This window comes from Mirounga leonina, unplaced genomic scaffold, assembly GCF_011800145.1.
Source record: "Mirounga leonina isolate KUSES-001 unplaced genomic scaffold, KU_Mleo_1.0 Mir_178, whole genome shotgun sequence".
NCBI lineage: Eukaryota > Metazoa > Chordata > Mammalia > Carnivora > Phocidae > Mirounga > Mirounga leonina.
In genome coordinates, this window is record NW_023270464.1 from 22,983,235 (window position 1) to 22,996,317 (window position 13,083).

A 13,083-nucleotide genomic window follows, 5' to 3' on the forward strand; every position below is an offset into this window, starting at 1 on the left:
AAGCCCCCATGGGTCACAGATGGATGAGGTTGTGGCCACCTGGAGCCCCAGGGCAGTCAGGGGGCTCAGCAGGAAGGCCCCCGACTTCTCCTCCACCTCCCTCCTTCCCCAGCAGCTTCCCAGCTAAGGCCCCCGAGGCTCCCACAGAGCCCCTTCCAACTAAGATCACCCCCTTTCCTCACACCTTTAGCTCCCGGAGCCTCTAAGTTGGCAAGCCATATGGAATAGATTATTCTGGACCCAAGGTAATCTGATTATCTTGGTCATGGATCAGCTGGATGCGCAGCCAGTGGAAGTCACAGGAGGCAGAGGGGTGATGAGGAGGGAGGGGGTGGGAAGACAGGAGAGAGATTTGGCAGATTCCGGGAAAGGCTCCAGGGGAAATGCAGAATCTCTGCAGTTCTGGGAGGGGGGCTGAGAATGCGGGGTACGCAGATAGCGCCTCTCTCTTAGGGGAGTCGCATTTACGCTCCTTTGCTTCATCTGGGTAGGTGGAGGAAGATCTAAGCTTTATAGTGTAATGTGGGGAAACCAAGGCATAAAGGGGCTAAGGAGCTGAACCTGCCCAAAGCCGAGATGTAGGCATGCGAACGGGAAGGCGGGGGAACCTGTCACATGGCACCTTGGTTTCTCCAACTGTAAAATGGAGCCCAGAACTCCCAACCGCCTGCTGAGATGTTTTGGGAGATTGTATGCCTTGTTGGAAGGCTCCCATCTCAGGCCAGAGGGTGGACCCCTGGGTCAGCCAGTGTGGACCCGTGTCCGCGAATTCCCAGCCACCACCAGCAGGGGGCACTGCCCAGCCACCTGGGGTTCAGCGATCTGAGCAGGGCACACCAACTTCCAACAAGTCCGGGGCCTTTGTTCTAGGGCTAGGGCCTGGGTGGGGTGGGGTGGTGGGCACCAGGCACCGGAGAGCAGGGGCTGGCTTCAGAAGTGGGTGAGGCCACGCAACGTCGGCCCTTGCTCCCCCTGACCCCGTTCTTGCCTGCGGAGGGCCCTGGGCAGCTTTCGTTCTGGCCTCGCTCCCTCCCACGCTGCCAGGTGTGGGCTGCGGCGCAGAGGCTTCCATTTAGGGAGGGGATAAAGGCTGCCCGACCTACGTCGCCCTGCTTTCTCACGCTGCTTGGGGACCGCGGCCCCCTCAGTTTACTTTCCATGACTGCAAACTGCTGTCCGGTGCAGGCAGGACTCCTGCCTCACCGAGGGTTGGCCCGTCGGGCTGCTGGGCCTGTGTAAACTCGGGGACAGCTGAGGGCGCACAGGCTCACTCTTCCACGTTCCCACGTGAGCCGGGCCTGCAGCCCAGTGGCACACCATGCCAGGCTCACCACCTGTTCTGAGCCCCAGGGCTGTCAGAGGGCAGGCTGGACTTGCCTTACCCTGGGCCGACCTTCGCCCCTGGGGCCCATTACTGGACTCCACTGACTCCTAAAAAAACCACGAAACTAGCTTCCTTTCTTAAAAAAAAAAAAAAAGTGGGTGAAGCCAGCTCAGTGCCAGAGTGATGGGCTGTGTGACTCCCGGACAGGCCACCTGCCCTCGCTGGAGCCCTGTGTGCTCATCTGTCCACTGGGAAAAACATGCATCTGTGTGCAGAGAAGCAGCGCAAGATAGAGCCCAGAGGAATGAGGAGATGGGGGAGGGGTCAGGAGGTAGGGCCCAAGCAGGGCTCCCTGGGGCCCTGACCTTCCCTATGCACTCCTGGGAGCAAAGGTGGAAAAAAGACCCCAAGATGACGGAAACTCTAGACAGGGGATGCCTTGGTCTCTGTACCCTTGCCTAGTCCCCGGTAAGGATTTGCAGGTCCAGCTCAGCTGCCAACTTAGGACACATCCGATCCCAGCCCCTGCAGAAAGCACAAGGCGGAGCTTCCTCCAGGCAGGATGCACAGCTTGCGGGCTCCTTGTAACACCACCCCTACCCGTGCTGACTGCTCACAATAGCACGCTGAGGTGCCAAGGCAGTGATGAGCCCCCTGCCAGGTCACTGGGTGGCTCAGGCCCTCAGCCAACTCCAAGGGCAGAGGGGAGCAGGGGAAGGAGGGCGCCCCAGAGCTATCTGACTTCAGGCCCAATAAAAAGCAGAGTGGGGGCTCCTAGGACTGAGCTGGAACACCTGGCCGGGACCTGGGGGAGTGAGAAGCCTTTGGGCAGAGGATTCTTTGCCCGAGGCTGGGGGCCAGGGATGTCCCTGAACACAGTGGAGAACATCTAGGGGGACAGAGCTTAAACTGACCAGATACAAAATCATCGAGGAGAAGGGTCTTACGTGGTCAGGACTGGTTATTTGCAAAAGGATGAACCCAACCCTCAGTTCTAGAGGTTCCCCCGCCAAGAGAAATCCAAGATCCAGCCCCTGGCCTGAGCCAAGTGAGTTCCTTGCCCTGGAGATCATGCCCCAGCCCCGGCCACGCGAGTGCACAGACAGCGCCCGACACGGCGCAGGCGGCCAGGAGAGCTGGGGCACCCCAAACCAGGGGAGCTTCAACAGCCCACCTCCAGGGCTCCCCAAGGCCGGCCTGCAACTTGAGAACAGCCTCCGCGCGCCCTCTGCCCAGCAGTTTCCCTGATGGGAATTCATTCTGGTTAGAAAAGATTACGGGCACACGCGAAGACACACTGCTGAGCGGTGGAACCAAGCTGCGGAAAAATCTATTCAGTAGCACACCACTGAGAGATGCACGAACACAGATCTGTGTTCTACGGATCTAAAACACAACCCCTACACAGAAAGGCATCCAGTGATACCATGCCTGTTATGAGGGTCCGCTGTACGCATGCGTGTGTGTGTGTGCGGAAAGGGTCTCAGGGCCCTCACCTAATCTCTAACAACATCCCAGGACTTACTTGGTGTGTGTGTGGTGGGGGGCAGGTCTGGGTTCCGGGAGGTGGTCAAGGGAGACTTTTTCTCTTAAGACTTTATTTATTTATTTGAGAGAGACAGAGAGTGCACACGAGCAAAGGGAGAGGGACAAGCAGACTCCCTGCTGAGCAGGGAGCTAGACGCAGGGTTCAATCCAAGGACCCTGGGATCATGACCTGAGCCGAAGGCAGACGCTTAACGGACTGAGCCACCCAGGCGCCCCCAAGGGAGACTTTAATCTCATCTGTAATGTTTAAATTTTTCAAAAAGAGTTTGCATTCATATATTACATGTGCAGCTTAAAAATAACTTTTAAAAATCTAGGTATAAGGATGTCGCCATGTGGAAAGCCATGAGGCATCTCCAGTGTGTACTAGAGAACTTACGACCAAAACTGCCACCACATCATGGAGAACCAGGCGTGCTCTAAGCATCTCATTGCACAAATACATCTACTGATGGGGCACCTGGGTGGCTCAGCCTGTTGAGCGTCTGACTCTTGATTTCGGCTCAGGTCATGAGACTGAGCCCCGTATTGGGCAACACGCTCAACGGGGAGCCTGCTGGAGATTCTCTCTCTCCCCCTCTGTTCTTCCCCTGACATCGCTCAGGGACACACACTCTCTCTCAAATAAGTAAAATCTAAAAAAAAAAAAAAATACATCTACTGATATGGGGAATGTTAATATAGTAAGGAGAAAAGTTGGTCACAAAACAATAGGCTCTTTTCATACCCAAAGAACTTGAAAGCAGGTTCTAGAACAGAGATTTGTACACCATAGGAGCATTAGACACAACAGCCAAAAGGGGGAAACAACCTGAATGTCCAGCAACAGAGGAATGGATAAACAGAATGTGGTCTATACGTACACCGGAATATTTATCAACCGCAGAAAGGAATGAAGTCGTGGACGAGCCTTGAAGGCGCCATGAAGTAAGCCATGCACAGAGCGCACGCTGTGTGATTCCCTGTCATGAGGCACCTGGAATGGGCAGATCCGCAGAGACGGGACATGGCAGAGGGGTCGCCAGGGATGGGGGGTAAAAGGAGTTACTGCTTAATGAGTACAGCGCTTCTACTCAAGGTGATGGAAAGCTGTGGAAAGAAGTGATAGCTACATAACACTGCGGGTGGAATTAACGCCACTTAAAAACGGTTAAGATGGCAAATTTTGTTATATATATTTTATAAAAGTTTTTTAATGCAATATACAAAACTACTGAATTGTACACTTTACACAGGTAAACGCATGATGGGTGAATTCTCTCTCAATAAAGCTGGTATAAAAAAAACAGGGGCGCCTGGGTGGCTCAGTCGGTTAAACGTCCTCTGGATTTCGGCTCAGGTCAAGATCTCAGGGTCGTGAGATCGGAGCCCCCGTGTCCCGGCTTGGCAGGGAATCTGCCTGAGGTGCTCTCTCCCTCGCCCTCTCCCTCTGCCCCTCCCCCCACACGCACGCACACTCTCTAAAATAAATAAGTCAGTCTAAAAAAAAAAAAACCATATACCAGAAACTTCAAGAAATGGAAAAAACAAAACAAAAAACCCCGACATGCTCCCTCTTGATGCCTCTCTCTCTATGCTCGTGTAATTGCAGGGCTGCCTGGAGCAGCTTAGAATGCAGGGATATGTCCTAACCCAGTGCCAACTGGTGTTAACCTGGTTCTCTCTGGGTGGATGGAACCAGGGGCATTTAAAATTCCTCCTGATTGGGGCGCCTGGGTGGCTCAGTTGTTAAGCGTCTGCCTTCGGCTCGGGTCATGATCCCAGGGTCCTGGGATTGAGCCCCGCATCGGGCTTCCTGCTCCACGGGAGGCCTGCTTCTCCCTCTCCCACTCCCCCTGCTTGTGTTCCTTCTCTCGCTGTGTCTCTCTCTGTCAAATAAATAAATCTTTAAAAAAAAAAAATCCTTCTGATTGTCTACATTTTCTCACTTTTCCTGTAATGAGCATGCACTGCTTTGATAATTAAAATAAGAGAAAGAAAAGGAGGGTAGGGAGTGGGAGAGGGGAAGGGAGGAAAAACACTTTGCAGAACCACCCCAAACTTGTTTGCATTCCAGCAGGTGGGCCCAAGCCCCCTCGTGGCTTCTGGGGCCAGGAGCCTGGGCCGCAGGAGTGCACGCCACTCACTCTCCCCCTCTGTCCTTCCCAAGAGCTGCAGAAGCACAGGGGGTCCCCTCTCTCCAGCAGGGCAGGCAGGCAGGCAAGACTTCTGAACTCCCACATGCCGAACACATGATGCTCCAGCTAATCCTCCCAGCAAGGACACCCATTTCATAGATGAGGAGACTGAGGCTCAAGGGATGGAGCCCAGGCATGGTTGGCCCTAGGTCTGAGCCCCCTCCACTGGGCCTTATTGCCCCGGAATCTGGACCAGGCAGTCCTGGGGCCTCCGCAGGCCCTCGCACGCCAGCCTCCTTGGTTCAGCCTTCTTGTTGGAGGAAGAGCAGCGGGTCCACCTGCATGGCCCTGGCTGGCTGGGCAGCTCCGTGGATGCCTATGGCCCCAGCCCCTCCCGTGCCTCTCCCAGCCCACAGGGGCCACGTCCCTCCTGCCCTTGTCCACATTCTCGGCCTCGGCTCCTCGGCCCATGCCCAGCCCCTGCCAGCCCTCACACATGCGACTGTGGTCTCCTCACGCTTCCCGCCTCCAGCCCCTCACCTTCCGGCCCCCTCCTTCCTCAGAATGTCTGTGGCTCTCACTGCCTCCCTCCCTGAGAGTCCAAACTCCCCACCCAGTAGCCTTTCCAACCCCTGCCTCCTCCCGCTTGCTAGCCCACAGCCTCTCCCACCCCTCCAGGCAGACCCCAGCCCACCGGCACTCCCCAGACTGGTGCTGGGCTGCCTGCTCCCGGACCTGGGCTCCCACCTCGTCCCTCTGCCAGGTCGGCCGCACCTCCACTTGGAGGATACCCACAACTTTCGGTCCCCCCCTTCCGCCCGGGACCTGCCCTGATCATGTGGCCGGGTCATGCCCCTCTGTGGCCCTTGGCTCCCCGCACACCAGGTCACCGCAGACTCAGAAGCTCTCTTTCCCCTCCTCCAATTTCTGAAGTCCCAGAGGACTCGTCCCTCGTCCCTCCCCGGAGCCTCCCCTCGGCCAGGGCAGTTTCCCCGTGGTGTGGTGCCTGGCCTCTGTGGATCTGAATCCTGACTCTGGGGAATGAAGGCCAAGGAACCGACTTCTCTGGGCCTGGCCCATCTAAGCGCGGGGAGAACCACGGGCTGGAAGTCATGGGGTCTGAGCACTGACGCGGTTACTGCGGGCACAGTGGTGGGCACTGCAGAGTCTAGAAGTGCTCAGAAGACCAGGCAGTCATGAGGCCCTGTCAGGGTGACCTTGCCTTGGTGGCTTCGGTCTCTGGGCCTCCTGGTGACACCGATGGCATTCAGCCAGGCAGGGCCTCGTCAAGCACCAGATCCCAGAGCCAGGAGAGGGGACTAACTGGGCAGGTGGACTCAGGGCTCCGGTCCTCCCCCATTCCCCCCTCTTCCCCGCTCCCCATCCCGGGGACACAGGCCCTACCTTCTCCCTGGGCCTCCCAGGGTGGGGACCTGCAGCCTCCCACCCCCACCCCAGAAGGGCTTTCTGGGGTTTCTGAGAGGACCTGCTGCCGGACTGTTTTGGAGGCCCCCGAACACCCTCGTTCCCAAGTCGACACCTTCTGCCCTGGGGGAGGTGGCCTTGTGTCAACAGGCAGAGAGGAGGTGTGAAGGCAGCCACAGTGGCCAAGGGGGGTGCTGGCCTGGCCCTTACTGCTCCCTGGTAATGAGAATACCACACGCCGCCGCAGCCCCTGTGTGCCCTGCCTCTCCTTCCCCCACGTTCCCACAGCCGGGCCACCCCCACGGCCTGGCAGGGAGCCGGGGGGTGGGGGGAGGCAGAGAAGACCTAGAGGGCAGAGGCCAGGCCTTTACCTGGCTCCAGGTCCCTGGGTCTGCTCCGGGGGGCCCTGCACTGCCTGCCCAGGGAGAAATAGCAGGTGGAGGTCGTCCAGGAGCGGGGCCTGTGTTAAGTCACTAGGAGCAGGCTGGGCCACCGTCACTGGCCTCCCGCAGCGCCTCGCAGGGCCAGAGCTGACTGAGCACGGTCAGGGTCCAACCTGGGCCTCTCTGCCCTTCTCATCTGACTGCCGGCCTCGGGCAAAGTCCGGGGAAGTCGATGGGGGAGGATGAGTCTCCTCACCTGTAGGAAAGGATCACTGACACCTGACTGGGGCCACCCTGGCAAGCAGAGCCAAGGGCGCTGTGACATGATGGTTCCCGCCTACACATGAGGAGGCCCAGCTGAGCCAGGGCTCCGGGCACAGAGAGCAGGGGTGGGAGTGTCAGGGGTCTGAGGCACCTGGGAGGCCTCAGGGTGCAGCCCCAGCCCGGCCCAAGACAGCCCAAGACCCCGTGGCTCCTCGCCCTCACAGAGCCCAGGGCCCTGAGGAGGCCGCCCCATCCTCTCCCTGATTCTTGGCCTCAGCTCTGATTGTACCTCAGGGGTCGTCACGTCCAACGCCCTCGTTTTCGGGGGCCTGTCAGCGTCGGTGGAGTCGGGCACAGCCATCCACTCCAGCTCCTGCCTGTGCCTAGTGTGTACTCGTCTGGCCTCTTCTTGATCACCTCCACAAACAGGCCACTCACTCCCTCATAAGACGCCCCTTCCGATCTTAGGAAGTTCTTCGGTCTCCCTGGAGTACTCCCTCCTAGGCACCTGGAGGCAACCATCCTACCCCAAGGTTCTTGTTTTGTGAACAAAACATCCCTGAGTCCTTCGACTATTTCTCTGGTGACCTGGCTTGAAGCTATCACTAACCCTGCTGTCCTTGGCTACGGCCTGTTTCATCATGAATGGCGGCCCCCACATCTGGCCACTTACTCTGGCAAAGGCCCGTCCTGCAGAGGGAACAAGAGACAGTCACGTCCTTGGTTGAAGACCCCGTTTCTCGCGAATGGGATCACCTTTGTTTTTCACGCGTGCTGCTGGTTACATGCCACCTGACCCCGAACTAAGAGGGAGGTTACATGGAGCCCTGTTGATCCCACCTTATTCGATCTGGTAGGCTGTCCGAGCCTGTCAGCCTCTCCGGGATCCTGGCTGTTACCCAATTCACTTGCTGCATTTGGACCCTACCCCAAATTAGATCAATTCATATCTCCATTCGAGATCATAACTCTGCCCTTGACGAGGCTGGGAATAGAGCTGGTAGTACCATCACCGTAGACCTTCCTCCAGGTGAACACCCACCCGCTCCTCCATGGGAACATCAAATCTGTTATGAACTCACTCAACTGTCATCCAGCTCACATGGCCCTATTTGTTGACAAGGATACCCTGGCACTTCTTTATTACGTGGACAGGAATTACGTGTGGCTGCTCATACGCACCCAAATGTCCATGACTTATGCAAACTGGTAATTTGTTTTCTCTCACATTAAAGAAATTCAGGGATAGACAGTCCTGAGCTGGTATGGTGCTTCCATGTTGTCATCAATGCCTCAGGCTTCTGTCTGCTCCATCATCCTCAGCGGATGACTTCTGTCCTTGGGACTGCTTCAGTGCCACCAAATGGTTGCTGAAGCTCCAGCCATCACATTTCCCAGGAAGAAAATATAAGGGGGTAGAAAACATGGGAGTGTACCTCTCTGCTTTAAAGAGCTTTCCTAGAAGCCCCATCCAATATTTCTGCTAACATCTCATTAGCCATTCCGTGAGCAAGAGAGGCTGGGACGTGTTTTCCAGTTGGGCATATTGCCACCCACAATAATACAGCCCTATTATTAAGAAAGATGTAAGAATAGAGGCTGTAACTGATGCTGTGTGTGCAACTAGAAGGGTCTGCCAGACTCGTGAACATTCTACGGACCATGTTTCCCTGACCTAACCACCACCTCCTCCCATCACAGAAAGGAGGGGGTGAGCCCCGTGCCAGGAGCCTGCTGAGGCCCAGAAGCTAATCACCTTGTCCAAGAGCATATAGCTGTAGCTGTCCCTCCTTTTAACAGGACAGTTGGATGAGGAAGAGAGGAGAGCCCCCCGTGGGGCAGGGCCCAGACCCGGCTTGTTCACCGAGCACCTGGGGCAGGTTCCCACATAGCGGAAGGAATGCTTGAGGGTCCCAGAGGCAAGCTGGACCAGCACCTGGGCCAGGACCCAGCCCACCAGGAGAAGCAGGTTGAGATCTTCCATTTCCTAGCCTTGGCTGGGCTGGTGGGCTTGGTTCCGGCTCCAGGCTTCTGAGCTCTCCTGTCCCCTCTGCGCTGTAGCTGTGGTGACCCCTGCCACAGGCCAGGGGCTGGAGTGCCCGTGCTGGGTCCACAGAGGAAAAGGGCTGCGGGTGGAGGAGGGGGCTTGGGCAGGATGCACTAGGTCTGGTGCTGGAGTCTCAGGAATGGAAGGAATCACCTTCTTCTACGGCCAAGACTAAAAGAGACCAGCCCCCTTACCCAGGCCCCAACCTAGTCCTTTACCTACTTCATTCTGCTGCCCCTGAACGTACTATAAGCAAGACTCATAAATGTAGGCTCTGTGCTAATCACTATGAAACGCATTATCCTTACTTACCCCAACAATCACCCTGGAAATCAGAACGCTTCACTTTACAGATGAGAAAACAGATGCGGAGTTAAGTTGCCCAAGTTCTCACGGCTTCGAAGGGGTGGAGCTGGGATCTAAACCCAGGTCAGTCTGATTCCATAGCCCAGCCTCTGCACCATCAAGTGACATTACCTCCCTGTGCTAAGTGGAGGCCCAGTGGGGGGTCCGCTTCGGCTCCCCCCGCGAATGGGGCTGGGAGACAGTGTGTCCCTGTGCTTCCAGAGCCTGGCTGAGGGGCCTGGTGAAGAGCCAGGGCCTCACCTCCCCGAACTTATGCTCTGTCATCCCAGTCAGTCTGAGGCCTGGGCTCTGGGGCTAGCCCAAACCAAGACAGCAGGCCAGGTTATCCTAGAGAGGAAAGGAGGGTAAGCAGGGCTCGTGCTGGTGGTGGACTCCCATTATTCACCAAATCCTTTCACAGGAAACCCCTCCAGGCCGGCTCTAATTCTGGATTTTCGGACCCTTCCTGGAGATCACAGGGCCATCCCACCTCTCCAGGTCTACCTGCCTGTGCACAAGGCAGGGCTATTTGGCAAAAACTAAACACACACTAACGATGCATCAGTAAGGGCCTGACTGGGGTACAGGTGCTATAATATCACAGAACAGTTAAAACAGTGAAAAGGGGTGGGTCAGAAAACTCAGTATCGGGACGCCTGGGTGGCTCAATGGGTTAAGCGTCTGCCTTTGGCTCAGGTCATGATCCCAGAGTCCTGGGATCGAGTCCGGCATCGGAGGACTCCTTGCTCAGCGGGGAGTCTGCTTCTCCCTCTGCCTGCCGTTCCCCTGCTTGTGCTCTCGCACTCTCTGATAAATAAGTAAAATCTTAAAAAAAAAAAGAAAAGAAAATTCAGGATCAACAGCACATTATTAACCTGAAACTTCAGAATCCTGATCAAGAAACATACAAGAAACCTGAGGGATTTTGTTGACAAATGTCAATTACATGTAAATTAATTCCTAGCCAGTACAGCCATGAGTTCAACCTAAAAAGTGTAGGATCCACTGTTTTTTAAGTCCCACCACCCTTAGGGGAAAAAAAATTTTTTTAACTTGGTGTAAATCCTTTCAAGTCATGAAATACTCGCATAACTTCCTGCTTCTTTCCAGAGAAAGCCTATTTGGAGTCAAGGCCACTGCTAAGTGAGTTACCTTCTTTCTGTGCTCTGGACAAATTAGAAATTTCCTCTCCTCACTCATGGCAGCTAGAATAAACTAAACAGGGGTTGCCCTGACCAACATCGTTCAACGCCGATTATTCCTTCATCATCATGCTACAGTGGTGACTTGGGCATATTTTCTCTGATATTTTAAAAAATGAGTCCTAAGGGGTGCCTGGGTGGCTCAGTCGTTAAGTGTCTGCCTTCGGCTCAGGTCATGATCTCGGGGTCCTGGGATCGAGCCCCACATCGGCTCCCTGCTCAGCAGAGAGCCTGCTTCTCCCCCTCTGCTGCTCCCCTTGCTTGTGCTCTCTCTCTGTCTCTCTCTGTGTCAAATAAATAAAACTAAATAAAATAAAATAAAAATAAATAAAAATAAAAAATAAGCCCTGAGCAGAAAGTGAGGTCATCTCCTCATTGAAGGTTTGTCTGCACCTCCTGCCATTTTTTTTTCCAGTTAAAATGATCTGCTCTAATGTTCGTATAATGTTTAAATGTTCATCCATTTAAGTCACCTATGACCCTCTACGATCAGTTCAACATCTCCTGATGGGAGTGCTCTAAGACCTGCTGTTGAATCAAACAAAGCAAGTGACAGGGCACCCGGGTGGTGCAGTCGGTTAAGCGTCTGACTCTTGTTTTCGGCTCAGGTCATGATCTCAGGGTCATGAGATTGAGCCCCTCGTCATGCTTGGTGTTGGACATGGAGCCTGCTTGGGGTTCTCCCTCTCCCTCCCCCCCACACTTCCATCAGGCTCCCTGCTCAGTGGGGAGTCTACTTCTCCCTCTGCCTTTGCCCCCCCCCCACTCGTGTGCTTTCATGCTGTCCCAAATAAATAAAACCTTAAAAACAAAAAAAGAGAACAACTTACAAACACAGGCCGCAATGTTCCCTCATTTACATACGTCCAGGTGAACGTGCGGGCCTGGTGTGGAGGGCCACATAGCAACCTGAGAGCTGCTCTCTTTGCTGAGAGACCTCAGGTTTACCCGTAATGTTCCCACTGCTGCCAAAGAGAATGTATTCGTTATGTAACTTGTGTAACTAAATGTTTGTTTTTAGGAGTGGCCACAAATACTGCAAGGGCCATTATTTATTACTTCAAGCTGATAGAGGCCCATCTATCCCAGAAACCAGAAGCATCATCATGTTGAACTTTCATTACTGATTGCCTGCTTTTTTTTTTTTTTTTTCATGTCACACTTCTGCTCCAAGGTCCATCTGGCAATCCAGCTTCTTAGCCTGGCCCCAGCCAAGCTGTGCGCCAGCTCTCCACATCAGCACCCCTTCACACTGTTCCAGAAGCCCCTCAGCAAGTCCCACTGCCAGGCCTTTCCTTAAGCAGTTCCCATGGCCAGAATTCTCCCTACCCGCCTCTCTCCTTAACCAAGTCCTACTCATGGTTCAAGGCCCAGCGGTGACCTCGCCAGCTCTGTGGCCAGAACTCTACAGCCCCTGGCAATCATTTGGCCCTTAGTCTCGGAGTTCAGCCCTTTCTCCGAAGATCACAAAGGACACAGATGCCTTTTTTTTTTTTTAAGATTTTTTATTTATTTATTTGACAGAAAGAATGAGAGACACAGCGAGAGAGGGAACACAAGCAGGGGGAGTGGGAGAGGGAGAAGCAGGCTTCCCACCGAGCAGGGAGCCCGATGCGGGGCTCGATCCCAGGACCCTGGGACCATGACCTGAGCCAAAGGCAGACGCTTAACAGACTGAGCCACCCAGGCCCCCCAGATGCCTCCTTTAAGCTGTAATAAACTGCTGAGGAGAGCTTTACTATCTCCAAGTTTATACTATGAGACTATAACAACAGTCCTACGAGTCGATAACTATAATCATTATTCCTGTTTTACAGAGCACAAGCTCAAGCTCTGACAGGTTAAGGGCCCTGCCCAAGGGCACACAGCCAGTTAGTGATGGAGCTGTTCAATGTATAATGGTCTGTTCACTTGTTGTCTCTCAGCACGAACTTCAAATGTCATGAGAGCCGAGACCACAACTAACTTGTGTTACGCTGGTGTGCCCGACCTTTACCAGTTGCTAAATAAGTATGAAGTAAATGAGTAATGCCTACAGCATCTTGAAATGGAAGTACCTTCCTTATGAAATGAGAGCAGCAAACATTTAGCTCACCTGCCAGGCCCACACTGAATGGTTCCACAGATGGTTCCACTTAGTACCAGCAGCCTTCCCAGGTGGTGGGCATTTTGTAGTATTATTGCTGTGAAACTGAAAGAAACTTGAGTCTCAGAGGAGGTAAGTAACTTGCCCCAGGTCACACAGCAAACAGACTCAGGCCTGCCTGGAGGGCTCACCTTCCCCCATTTTCATCACCCACTGCTTCCTATCCTTTTTCTCCAGGCTGCTCTATTTTTCAGGGACGGAAACTATCTGTGGGTAGTGAGATGACGTTGCTCGTGTTATTCAGCAAACCAGCAAATGTGGGTTCTGGGAGCAAACCAGGAA